This window comes from Crassostrea angulata, chromosome 2, assembly GCF_025612915.1.
Source record: "Crassostrea angulata isolate pt1a10 chromosome 2, ASM2561291v2, whole genome shotgun sequence".
In the NCBI taxonomy this organism is placed as follows: domain Eukaryota; kingdom Metazoa; phylum Mollusca; class Bivalvia; order Ostreida; family Ostreidae; genus Magallana; species Magallana angulata.
Window position 1 is genome coordinate 54,431,430 of NC_069112.1, and position 11,687 is coordinate 54,443,116.

General features: G+C 32.0%; 1 pseudogene; it reads left to right on the top strand.

Moving 5' to 3' along the window:
• The first annotated feature begins 6,044 nt into the window (after positions 1–6,044).
• Positions 6,045–7,385, top strand: LOC128174507 (E3 ubiquitin-protein ligase TRIM36-like; annotated as a pseudogene).
• Positions 7,386–11,687: the final 4,302 nt, after the last annotated feature.

Genomic DNA, 11,687 nt, shown 5'->3' on the forward strand with positions numbered 1-11,687 from the left:
AGTCAAATAAAATTATAAGCAAGATACAGAGTTCAGAATTCTTTGTTTTGTAAACAAAGCTCAATATTGTGATTTTTTACATATGTGTTGTATTGGTGTAAGTTTCAATCAAACGTGTCTTTCTTTTGTTGATAATAGTATTTACGAAGATATTGAAATAGTTTTTAAAATTGTTTTTTACATGTCATTTTGTCTAAGAAATGATAATTCTCTACATTACATTTTTGTAAACAATTTTAAGACTCAAGATTTGTTTACATAACAACCAATTCTTATCTCTGTATCTCGCTTGTAACTGGCTTTAACATTCAATATTTTGATCAATCATGTAAAATGAACCAGTGAACCATTTTAAACATAAAAAATAAAAATAAAATTTTTGATCTGAAATCGTGTCCAAGTCCCTTTAAATTTCTTACTTGCAAATAATAAAGAAGATCTTAGAAGGACGTTTTCAGATCATGTTTGCTGAATACTGTATCTTACAGGAAATCTTAAGTTTATTTAGAATATTTAGAATATTTAGAATGAACACTTCTTGAAGATATATTAAAAATCCTACCTATTTATTCATTACAAAAGTAGTGATCAACAGTTAATGGTTAAGAAAATAGCAGACATATCAAACATTTATAAAAGTATTTGAACATATGCCAGATATCTTGCTTTTACCACTTGATGTATAGGGAATATACTTTGCATTCTTATTCAACTTTCTTTCCAACGAATTTTTTAAGACACTGAAATACAGAAAAAGCACATATACTTATGAAATAAATGCAAAAATCATCAACCCATAGTGTATCAATTTATCAGCATGCCTGGAGTAACTTTCTCAGTTAGCTGCAGATTACAGTTCTTCCTAAATGACCCCAAATCTGTAGGATGATAGGGTGTACAAGTTTCTGTAAGACGTTTTCTCTAAAATCTAATCCACGCATATCAGCTGTGTCCAAATTCTTCCTAGCTTTTCTATTGAAATTCTTACTAATGAATCCTTTATGCTGACATGATGCTCACACATAGTTTCTTATTTCTAGTTTACTTTGTTAGCTGCAATCAAGATGAACAGAAAATGAAATATCTAGAATTATCATGCAATAAAAAAATTGTAGATTGATTCAGTTATTCAAAGTAAATTAAAAGAAAACAGTAATGGAACATTTTCTTTAATTGATTGGGGGATCAGATAGCGCAGATGCCCATTTGGTTGAGTCGTTCAATACAATTTCATTTTTATTCCAATCAAAACTTTTTGATAAATGTTATATTTCAAGTTTGCAAAAGCAAAATTTCTAACTATATTCAGTTTTGAATACAGTAAGACACACTAATAGCGAACACGTTTAAATGAATTTACGCTAACAAGCGAGGCGATTTTCATTCCCTGTGACTTTATAACATGTTGTAAACTTGACGGATATAACGCATTACGCTTATTTTAAGAAGTAAAATCGCCCGCCCCTGGCTCTTTGTTATGAACGTGGTTTACTTTAATTTAACAAACGGCAACAAAAAAAACCAGTATTGCCCTACGTTTTGTGGTATCGAGCACACAACCTAAAAGCCGAGTTCTCTAAGGTTAACTAATATTTGGTTTTCAAGCCAATAAGCTATTTTAGTCACAAAGTTCGTGTTTTAGATGCTTCATACGACTTTACGGACTTGTATTTTATTTTCGTAAAAGTTCAATTGTGGTGATAGAAAACAATATTTTTTCATGGATTGTGGGTTACCTTTTTCTCCTTTTTATCTGACCTTATTAAGACTTTAATGAAAATATGGAGCATAGACCCACTTTACGAAAGAAGCGGTTTTGAAGTTCGATAAACGCATACGCTAGTATATAAATAGTGCCTGTTTGGGAGGGTAACAGTTGAAATTGACACCCCGAGAAAACCAATGTCAACCGACGCGAAGCGGAGGTTGACAATGGTTTTCGAGGGGTGTCAATTTCAACTGTTATCCTCCCAAACAGGCACTATTTATTTTGTTATACTGAATGTCTTTTTTAAAATTTTTAAGAAATTTTTACTGCTTTTATATAGGAATAACGTGAATTCTACAGCGAACCGTACGCGCATTATTTTCGCGCATGTAACATTTTTTAATGTTACCCGTTGCCAAGTGCGTTGCTAACGCTGAGGGTAATAGTAAATATTATTAACTGCGTCTTAGCCAATCAGATTTCAGTATTTAACATGAAAGTATAACAATTTAAATTGTTTAAATTAACATATTCCAAGTATTTAACATATTTCAAGGTTACAAATCGATGTTATGTTAAGGGCGCCTGTAAAGTGCGAAACGAAATCGAAACGAAACGAAACGAAATCGAACGAAACAAAACCAATCGAAACGAAACGAAACCAATCGAAACGAAACGAAATCAAACGAAACGAAACCAAAAGATCGAATCGAAACGAAACGGAATTTAAACAAAACTAATATCAATTTTGACTACATAGAAGTGAAAATAAATTCATTGAAATAAATGTTTGAACCATTAAATATAACTACCTGTATGTTTCAGATTGTCGCTGTAAGTTTTTAAACCGATAATCCGAAATTTGCAAAAATTATATAATAATGTAAATAAGTGATGTACATTCCTTTACCTTTTAATGTTTCTAATTTGTTTCATTAAATGATATTCAGACGTTGAGAGAGAGAGAGAAAGAGAGAGAGAGAGACATGCCTTATCAGCGACATCACATAGCAAAGTATATAGGCAAGTTTGGGAGAGAGAAAAAGAAATAGAGAGATAGAGATATGATGATGATACTGAAGGGGACATTCTAACAACAATTTTCTTTCTATCGATTTGAAGTATTGTAAAAATAAAACAATCGAATACAATGTGATCTAGAGCATACTGGTTGGTTACCAGTTTCTGACATAATATAAGAATTGTTGTAATACGTATAGCATGAATTTGGACGTCGTAATTTGACAAAATAAACGTGCAAGATAAAGAGGTTTCTTTTTTACCTGTGTTTTACCTTAAATCAAACATAATCCCCTCTTTCTCTCCCTTTCACACGCACGCACAACGTATTTGAATCATTTTTACAATATTTCATATCGATATAAAAAAAATCGTGTAGTTTGAATGTCAATACTGTAAATACTGTAAACGCACTATATTTATGGTGTACAATATTTGGCGGAATATAATTTTTTAACAAGTTAGCATGGATTTGATTAAGTGCATTTCTGAATTTACCTTTTTATCTACATGTACTTATATATTTTACATTTGGCAATGTACTTGATTTTGCGGATGCCGTTTTCCGCAAAAAACGCAAAATAGAATACACAGCCAAAGGATTTACAGTATGATCATCTTTATATTGCACGTTAATTTTGTCAAATTACGACGTCCAAATTTATGCTATACATATTACAACAATTCTTATTGTATGTTCGAAACTGGTAACCAACCAGTATGCTCTAAATCACATTGTATTCGATCGTTACATTTTAACAATATTTCAAATCGATAGAAAGAAAATTGATGCTAGAATGTCCCCTTCAGTATCACCATCATCATATTTCTTTCTATCTCTCTCTTTCTTTCTCTCTCTCTCTCTCTCTCTCTCTCTCTTTCTCTCTCTCTCTCTCAAAACGTCTGAATATCATTTTTATCATTTAATTAAACAAATTAGAAACATTAAAAGGTAGAGGAATGTACATCACTTATTTACATAAAATTATAATTTTTGCAAATTTCAGATAATCGGCTTAACAATTTACAGCGGCAATCTGACACACACAGGTAGTTATATTTTATGGTTCAAACATTTATTTTAATGAATTAAGTTTCATGTTTATGTGGTTCAAATTGATATCAGTTTTGTTTAAATTCCGTTTCGTTTCGTTTCAATTTTTGGTTTCGTTTCGTTTGATTTCGTTTCGTTTCGATTGGTTTCGTTTCGTTTCGATTGGTTTCGTTTCGTTCGATTTCGTTTCGTTTCGATTTCGTTTCGCACTTTACAGGCGCCCTTATGTTAAATGTACATTGTTTTGAATGATTTTGATTTTATAGATCTTAACTGCAGTTGCGTCCATCTTCTTTGATTCCACATTTTTTATTCCTTGCTAACCTTGGGCATTCATATTTTCTATATTTCATTTTATTCAGTCTCTTTTATTTATAGCAGCACAAATTTTTATAATATTTTTAAAATGGTTGCTTTTTGTCAATGCAAATTCTTACAATGACAACCGTGTATTTCATTTTACTGGAAGGAGATTGAAAAGTAATTTTGAAGCAATGTGTTAAACAGTTGAAGTCACATTTCTTTCATAATCAAATATATTTACAGAAAAAATCAGGATAAAAGTAACAAAATACAACTATAGGAAAATGTTGACTTGTACTATCTTTAAATTGGATTTAGAAATATATCTTTATCTCTTAATATTACATATTGTTGCTTAGCTTTACTGTTACAAAAATGTTTAGCGTAAATCGATAATGTCCACAAATTAAAAAAAAAACAGGGGTTGCTTAGGCATTTAAGATTACCCGGGTAGCTAAGCCCTTGAACATACCAGTATACCTCAGTTAGTTGCATATTTGAACTTAGGCTTTAATCTGTTTTCGTAATCTTAGCAGCAGAGGATAAAACATCTACAATATGATAACGGACACCTTCCTTGCTCCAAACCTTGCCAAAGTGACTGTGGAATCTATAACTTAAAGATCTCTATACATAAATCTCTGTGCATGCAATTAGTGATCGTTCAATGTTTACAGCAAAAACATCTCATTTACTTTTTGATCAGTATCCTCAACCTTGATACAAAATCAACTGAACAGCATTGAAGTGAGAACCTGTGTATAATCTTTAAACTAGAACCTTTGTATACCCTTTGAGCCAGAACCTATGTAAACCCTTTGAGCCAAAACATATGTATAGCCTTGGAGCCAGAACCTTACATAACCTTGGAGCCAGAACCTCTATATAACCTTCGAGCCAGAACCTTATATAACATTGGAGCTAAAACCTAAGTTTAACATTGGAGCCAAAACCTTACATAACCTTGGAGCCAGAACCTATGTATAACCTTGGAGCTAGAACCTATGTATAACCTTGGAGCCAGAACCTTAAATAACCTTGGAATTAGAACCTATGTATAACCTTGCAGCTAGGGCACACTTTCTAAATGTCATTGAAGTAGGTAGCATTACTGTCGTTCTAATTATCGTTTGTTGTCGGTTTTTTTTAAAGTTTCAGTAAAAGTAAATAAGATTGTTTAAAAGAAATATACATCAACACTATGAGACCAATTTGAGTCAGAACCCTTAATCAAAGGTAGCATAAAATTAACAATTTTCGAAAAGGGCTTCCTGGTCTACCTAATTATGAATTCGGTTGAACTTACCAATGAGAGGGAGTAGAGATGAAAATTTATAACTTTTATCTGCATTACAACCATTTTTGGCCCCGACCTAGAATCAAAACTCTTACACCATGTGTCTTACATAACTACATGTTTAAATTCATTTTTTTAAGCTGAAAATTTGAAGTAATGGAGAAGACTTTTGAAAAAAAAGTCAATTTTCTTGTTATATTCAGCAATACACACGATTGTTAATCACACAATCATACGTTTAGGTCCTTAATGCACATTAGGAGTTTCGTTTGCCATCAGAGTAAACATTATCAATATCGATTTATTTAAATCCCAACCGATATCAATTTATTTAAGCGATGCACTTTTATTATGCATTTACTGTGTTTTTTTCTCGATGTTTAAATTATGTCATCTTATCTTGAGTATACCACGTGGTTTTTTTCCAGGTAACGGGAATAGGAGATATCAATACATTGATTCGCCATTTTGGAGTTCAGTGGTTTGTCACTTATCTATTAATGTGTTATTTGTATTCAATATGAAATCTGTCTTTATATAGTTTAAAAAGAATTATTTATTATTCTTTGCAAAGTATTTAACAAAAAATAGACGGCACATCGCCCTGCTTTGTATCATACATTAATTCATCATTATTATTTTGTTATTCAGAACGTCTTTCCTTTTCTTGGCCCGACTGTCTAACCATGAATTCTAGCCGCGGTAAACAGGATGTTTTAAGATGTGACCTTTGTGAGACATCTATGCCCCTACTGCACTGTGACTTTTGCAATGTGAACTTGTGTAAACCCTGTGTAGGGGAACATGTATTAGATGAATCTAAAGAACACAAAATAGTGCCATTCAAAAAGCGAGGATCTACCCCTTAATGTCTAAAACATTCCTCAAAGATATGTGAACTTCATTGTGAAATTTGTGACTGTCCAATCTGTGCTGTCTGCGTTGCATCATTTGATCATGAACAACACTTTAAAATAGATATTTTTAAAAAATTCGAACAGAAGAAAACATCTTTGCAAAAAGATTTACAAGAGCTAGAAAAAGTCATGTATCCAAAGTATCAAGATATTGTATCGGAAATGTCTGTACTGAGAGCGGATTTGAATAAAAATACCCAGAATTTGAAAGCGGCTATCAACAAACAGGGTCACAATTTACACAAAGAAATAGATAGCGTCATCAAGAAAATGAAAGCTGATCTTGATAATATGAACTCTATTTATCTAGCTAATCTGAAAAAACGGGAAGATGAAATCGCACGTGGTATTGCCGAAATAAAACAAAACAGATCTGATGTGAAGAAAGTATTGGATTTGTACGATGTATGTCAGGTCTGTGCGTACAAATCCAAAAATACTGTATTCAGAAAATTGCCTCCTAAACTTACAATATTTTTACCAAAGTTTATTTCTCATCAGATCGACAAAGCCGAAATTAACCAACTGTTAGGTGTTCTGCTGGAGTTAAGAGTTAAAACAGAAGAATATGACCCTATTTTCACTTCAAAAGAAGTTGTTCCCTCTTTTCCAAAGAGGTCACTGATGGCTAACCCAATAGCTGTGACAACTATTTTGACCGAGTCTGAAAACTTATGCCATGTGTCATGTGTGAGTAATGAAGAAATTTGGACTAGCGGTTGTGACGAGTTCTTGAGACTCTACAACCTCGAAGGAAAACCAGTGAAGTCCATCAAAACAAAGTCAGGGAATGTTCCAATTGCCATTGCTATAATAAGGTTTGATGATCTTATTTATGCTGATAACTATGATAGATCATTGAAGATAGTTAAGGGAACAGAGGTTCATACCATGATCAAATTACATGGATGGCGACCGCTAGGCGTATGTAGTTCATCCTCTGATGAACTACTACTTCTTATGATCAATGATAGCAATAACCAGGCAAAAGTTGTGCGTTATTCCTGATCTACAGAAAAACAAAGCATTCAATTCGAAGACAATGGCAAACCTCTTTTTTCACCCACAGGAATCTACACGTTATAAAATAATTTTTAAAATTAACATTTCTTGAAGATATGTTTAAAAACCTAACCATCTAAACTTTACAAAAGTAGTGGTCCGCAATTATTGGCAAACGAAATAGCTGACGTCTCAAACATTTATAAAAGTATTTGAACACACGCCAAATATCTTTGTTTGATGTTAACACTTTAAAGAATCCTTACATATATACACCTTTGCGTAATATTGATTTAAGTAAGGTACACTAAACATCGAGTTTGCACGACAAGGTTCATAAAAATTAAACTATTTTCTTCAAATAAAGCTTCTGGTCGAGTTAATGGTTGCAAATAAATGAATATATAATAATTTGAACATATAGACTCAAGTTTCGTTTTCATCCTCATAAAACTTTTTCAATAAGTAGGTCAAGTACCTCTTTCAAGCAAATGTAAGCTATGCAAAGACCAGCCAGTTTAACCACTTTATCTTTTTTTATATTAAACACTTAGAAGATAAATTCACGTTCTTATGGGAAATATAAAGAACCATTGCTAAGAGGTTTTAATTTAAGCTGAGGCTTACGATTCTGTCTCAAAGTTCTCCGTCTATCTATTTTTTCTATTATCTATCGTGTACAGGACTGGTGTATGTAACATTTAACAGCAAGCCTGGCATGAACACTTCATTTAATCATATATCTCAAAAATAAGATGTCAACTTGACCGTGGGTTTTAGATTAAATAAGGTGAATAGAGATAAAAATTCTACATGACGTCATCATTTTTTATCTTTGACTTTTAGATATGCCCTTGAAATTTGATGTGCATAAAGTCTAAATACTAGTGGTTTAAACTGAATTATTTTATTGTGATATACTAGTAATTACAACTCGATTGGGCACAAGATATATAGCCCCTCCTTATTAAAATTATTACAATACATACTTTCACAAGCAAATATATAAAATGTCATAAATGTATATATAAAGATTAAGGTTCAAAAGAATATTCATACATTAGAGCAATGTTTTTATTAACACATTTTTTATGTAAACAATAAAATGCTTTCTTTGGGGATTCATTCGGGATATGAAGGTAGCGACATTGCAGAAAAATACATAACCCGCGTTAGCGGGTTATGCAATTTTTTCCTGCAATGATTGCTACCTTCATAACCCGCATGAATCATCAAAGAAAGCATTTTATTGTTTATATTAACATATTTTTTTAACTAATTAATAAATTGATTATAAACAATAAATAAAAATCACTAAATTACTGTTAATGTACATGTACATAAGTACGTTAGCTAGAAGAAACAGCCAAATCGTCTCCTGTGAGACTTTGAGTCTGACATCAGCTTGATTACTTCGTGCAGTCCGTGATATTTTGTAGGTCGCTGAAGGTTTAGACCAATCGATAAACAGGGCGTGTCAATTTCAGACCTGTCAATATCTTCTCAGTTTTAGCTGTCGATAAACGGGGCGTGTAGATTTCAGTCTGGCTGTTTCTATAGAGCTGTGAATTAACTATAAGTTTTCGTAAAAAATAGAGGGAATAATACTTGGTAGATGTAAATATACGTAAGTAAATACGCAATCAAAATCATTTGGATTTTTTAAAAATGAAAATACTATTGGTAAGTGAGTAAATAATTCAGTGATTTAATTATAGTAACACGTGTTTACAATTTCAAATGGAATATCAACGATAATATGTATAAGTTAAACACTCGACCCGTCGAGACTTTCAACACATCATCGGAGGGACTTTATCAATGTTAAAAAAAGGAAAAATAATACAACGTTAACAGGTACTAGAAAACAAAGATATGAATGAAATTATACATGTAACAGTTTAAGCAATATGAGCTTCGATTTTCATGATGAATTGTTTTTAACGAAAATGTTATTTTCTACTAAAATGACGAAAATATTATGTTTTTAAATTTCTTTTCGCCAAATTTTTGTGAAAAAGCCGTTAAGGAACCTTAATTAGAACAAAATTGAAATACAGTGGGGCCTCAGATATCCGGACGCCAGATAACTGGACGCTTCAGTTTACGGACGATTTTATTTGGGAACAGATTTTTTTATATGTTATTTTGTCTTATTTAACCGGAATTCCGCGTTCCAGATCTGGACGGTCTGTTTTTACCACAAAACACTGATTTAGTACTTATCTTGCTTCATTTAACCGGACGGTAAAATTTGATGATACCCTACTCAGTACAAAAGATTACCCCTGTCAATTAAGTTTCACACCTTTTTTACGTGCTAGACCCTCATGAGTAGGTTGTATAAACACACGGACTTCCCAAATCACTTTCAAAAATTGGAAAATTGCGAACAACAGTGTATCACACACATATCACACTTGGACACAAAGAATTTATCTAGATTCGGTTATCATTATTGTCCAGTTAATATTTCATGACAAAATAATAAAATAAAGCAGAGTTCTTTATATCCAAAAACGTTCATATCAACAGACAACTCTAGCATGTGTTGCTATATGGTATGAAAGGCAAACATCCGTAGTATCAACACTGGGAACCATTGTATACAAATGCATTATCATTCATGACAACAATAGACACATTTCAGATATCCGGACGCTTCACTTATCCGGACGATTGGACTTGGGAACGAAAGCGTCCGGATAACTGAGGCTCCACTGTATTGTCGTCCTGTACAAAGTTGATTTGCTATAATTATGTTTTTAAGAAGAAATATCTTTCCTCTGACAAAAATTAATGATTTGTTCTAACCTTATTTATTATAAATAGTTTCAGTTACATGCAGACTTAGAGTACTAGCAGGGATTTACAGCAAAATAAAATTCTAAAAAATACAGCTCATATTGCTTTAACAGTTAATTTGATACAGGTTAGTCTATTTTCTGAACAATAAAGACTGTTTCAAGTGATGCAATTAAAAACACACATGTTAAATATTATTAAATGATATAAGGCTTAATTTTAAAAAATCAAATTAACACTATATAAATGTAGGTTTACAAGAGAGTGATAAATGTAATCCCCATGACTTGTAATTATCATCATGTTAAAGTATTTAAATCTATAATGAATAAATATTGTTTAACCTAAATGTAGGTTCTGAATTTATCAAAATACGCTGAACCTAGATCTATTTTCTGTTTTGAGTAAATGACGTTAATGATTTATATTGGTTTTTGGGAGTTGATTTTAATCAACTCTCCTATGCAGTCACTCTGGCAAACCGAAAGTGAAACGGTGTTTGGACCTAAGCACAAATCACTACCGCTGACAAGACTTAGTTCTTGAAAATAATAGAAAAATTTAATGTATTGTATGCTAAAGCATTGTTTTTCAAGGAAACGTATCTATAAACACTTTGAAAATAGTCAGATTTTATATACTACGAACAAGTTCGATATTTTTGTAGTCTCATGTATAGTTACCTACGCCAGAGTGTTCATCGAAACGCTTGGCTGTCTCCTTAAATCTCCGACAAGCAGAGAGGCTCTTTTGCTTGTCGGAGATTAATAGAGACAGCCGAACGTTTGGTGTAACGAGACTAGAGTTCAATATCAATAGTGCTTGGATCCAAACAATTTTGAGAAACTTTTCGATTACTAATACATATTTTAAAATCCATCTTTAAACATTACACAACTAGATTCATATGGGGTTTCTCGAAAATCTTTTCAGAAAAGTCTAAAAATCCATATTATAAAATAGTGCGTAATTCAAATACAGACTAAAAAATAATTGTCATGCAAGATAATAAATGATGATCGATAATATCAACTCCCGTCAGTACTTCAGTACTTTGATTTAAAAATAATTTATTACAAGGATGTTTTATACTGCCTTCGATTAATTGATTTGCATTTGAAATAATTAGACAAAAATGTATGAACATATATTCAGAAAAAATAACATCTTTTAAAAAAAAACCTGATTTTTTAACTAAGACATTTACTTCATAACGTAATTTGAATCTTAACCCACAAGTTTGAAATGAATAAAACAGAAAGCTTTTTTCGACAGAGGTAAATGCCTTTTTAAACATTTAATTTTCCCAAGTTGCTAACAAGGCTGATTCCTAAGGCACGCCGAATTCACAAAATCAAGCTTAACACAGTTGATTTAGTGTTATAAACTGTTTACAAGTGTGAAATGTTTTAGCTCCCCCAACCCCCATCCCCCCGTAAACTACAGTTTACAACAAATAATCTAGTAGTTTATGGACTCTAAAATTTTGTTAAGCGCTGTTTTGTGTCACTGTGTAATTGGCTTGCGAAAGACATTGTAGTTTTTGGCACGTTTAAACTGAATTGACGCTTACAGCAAGGT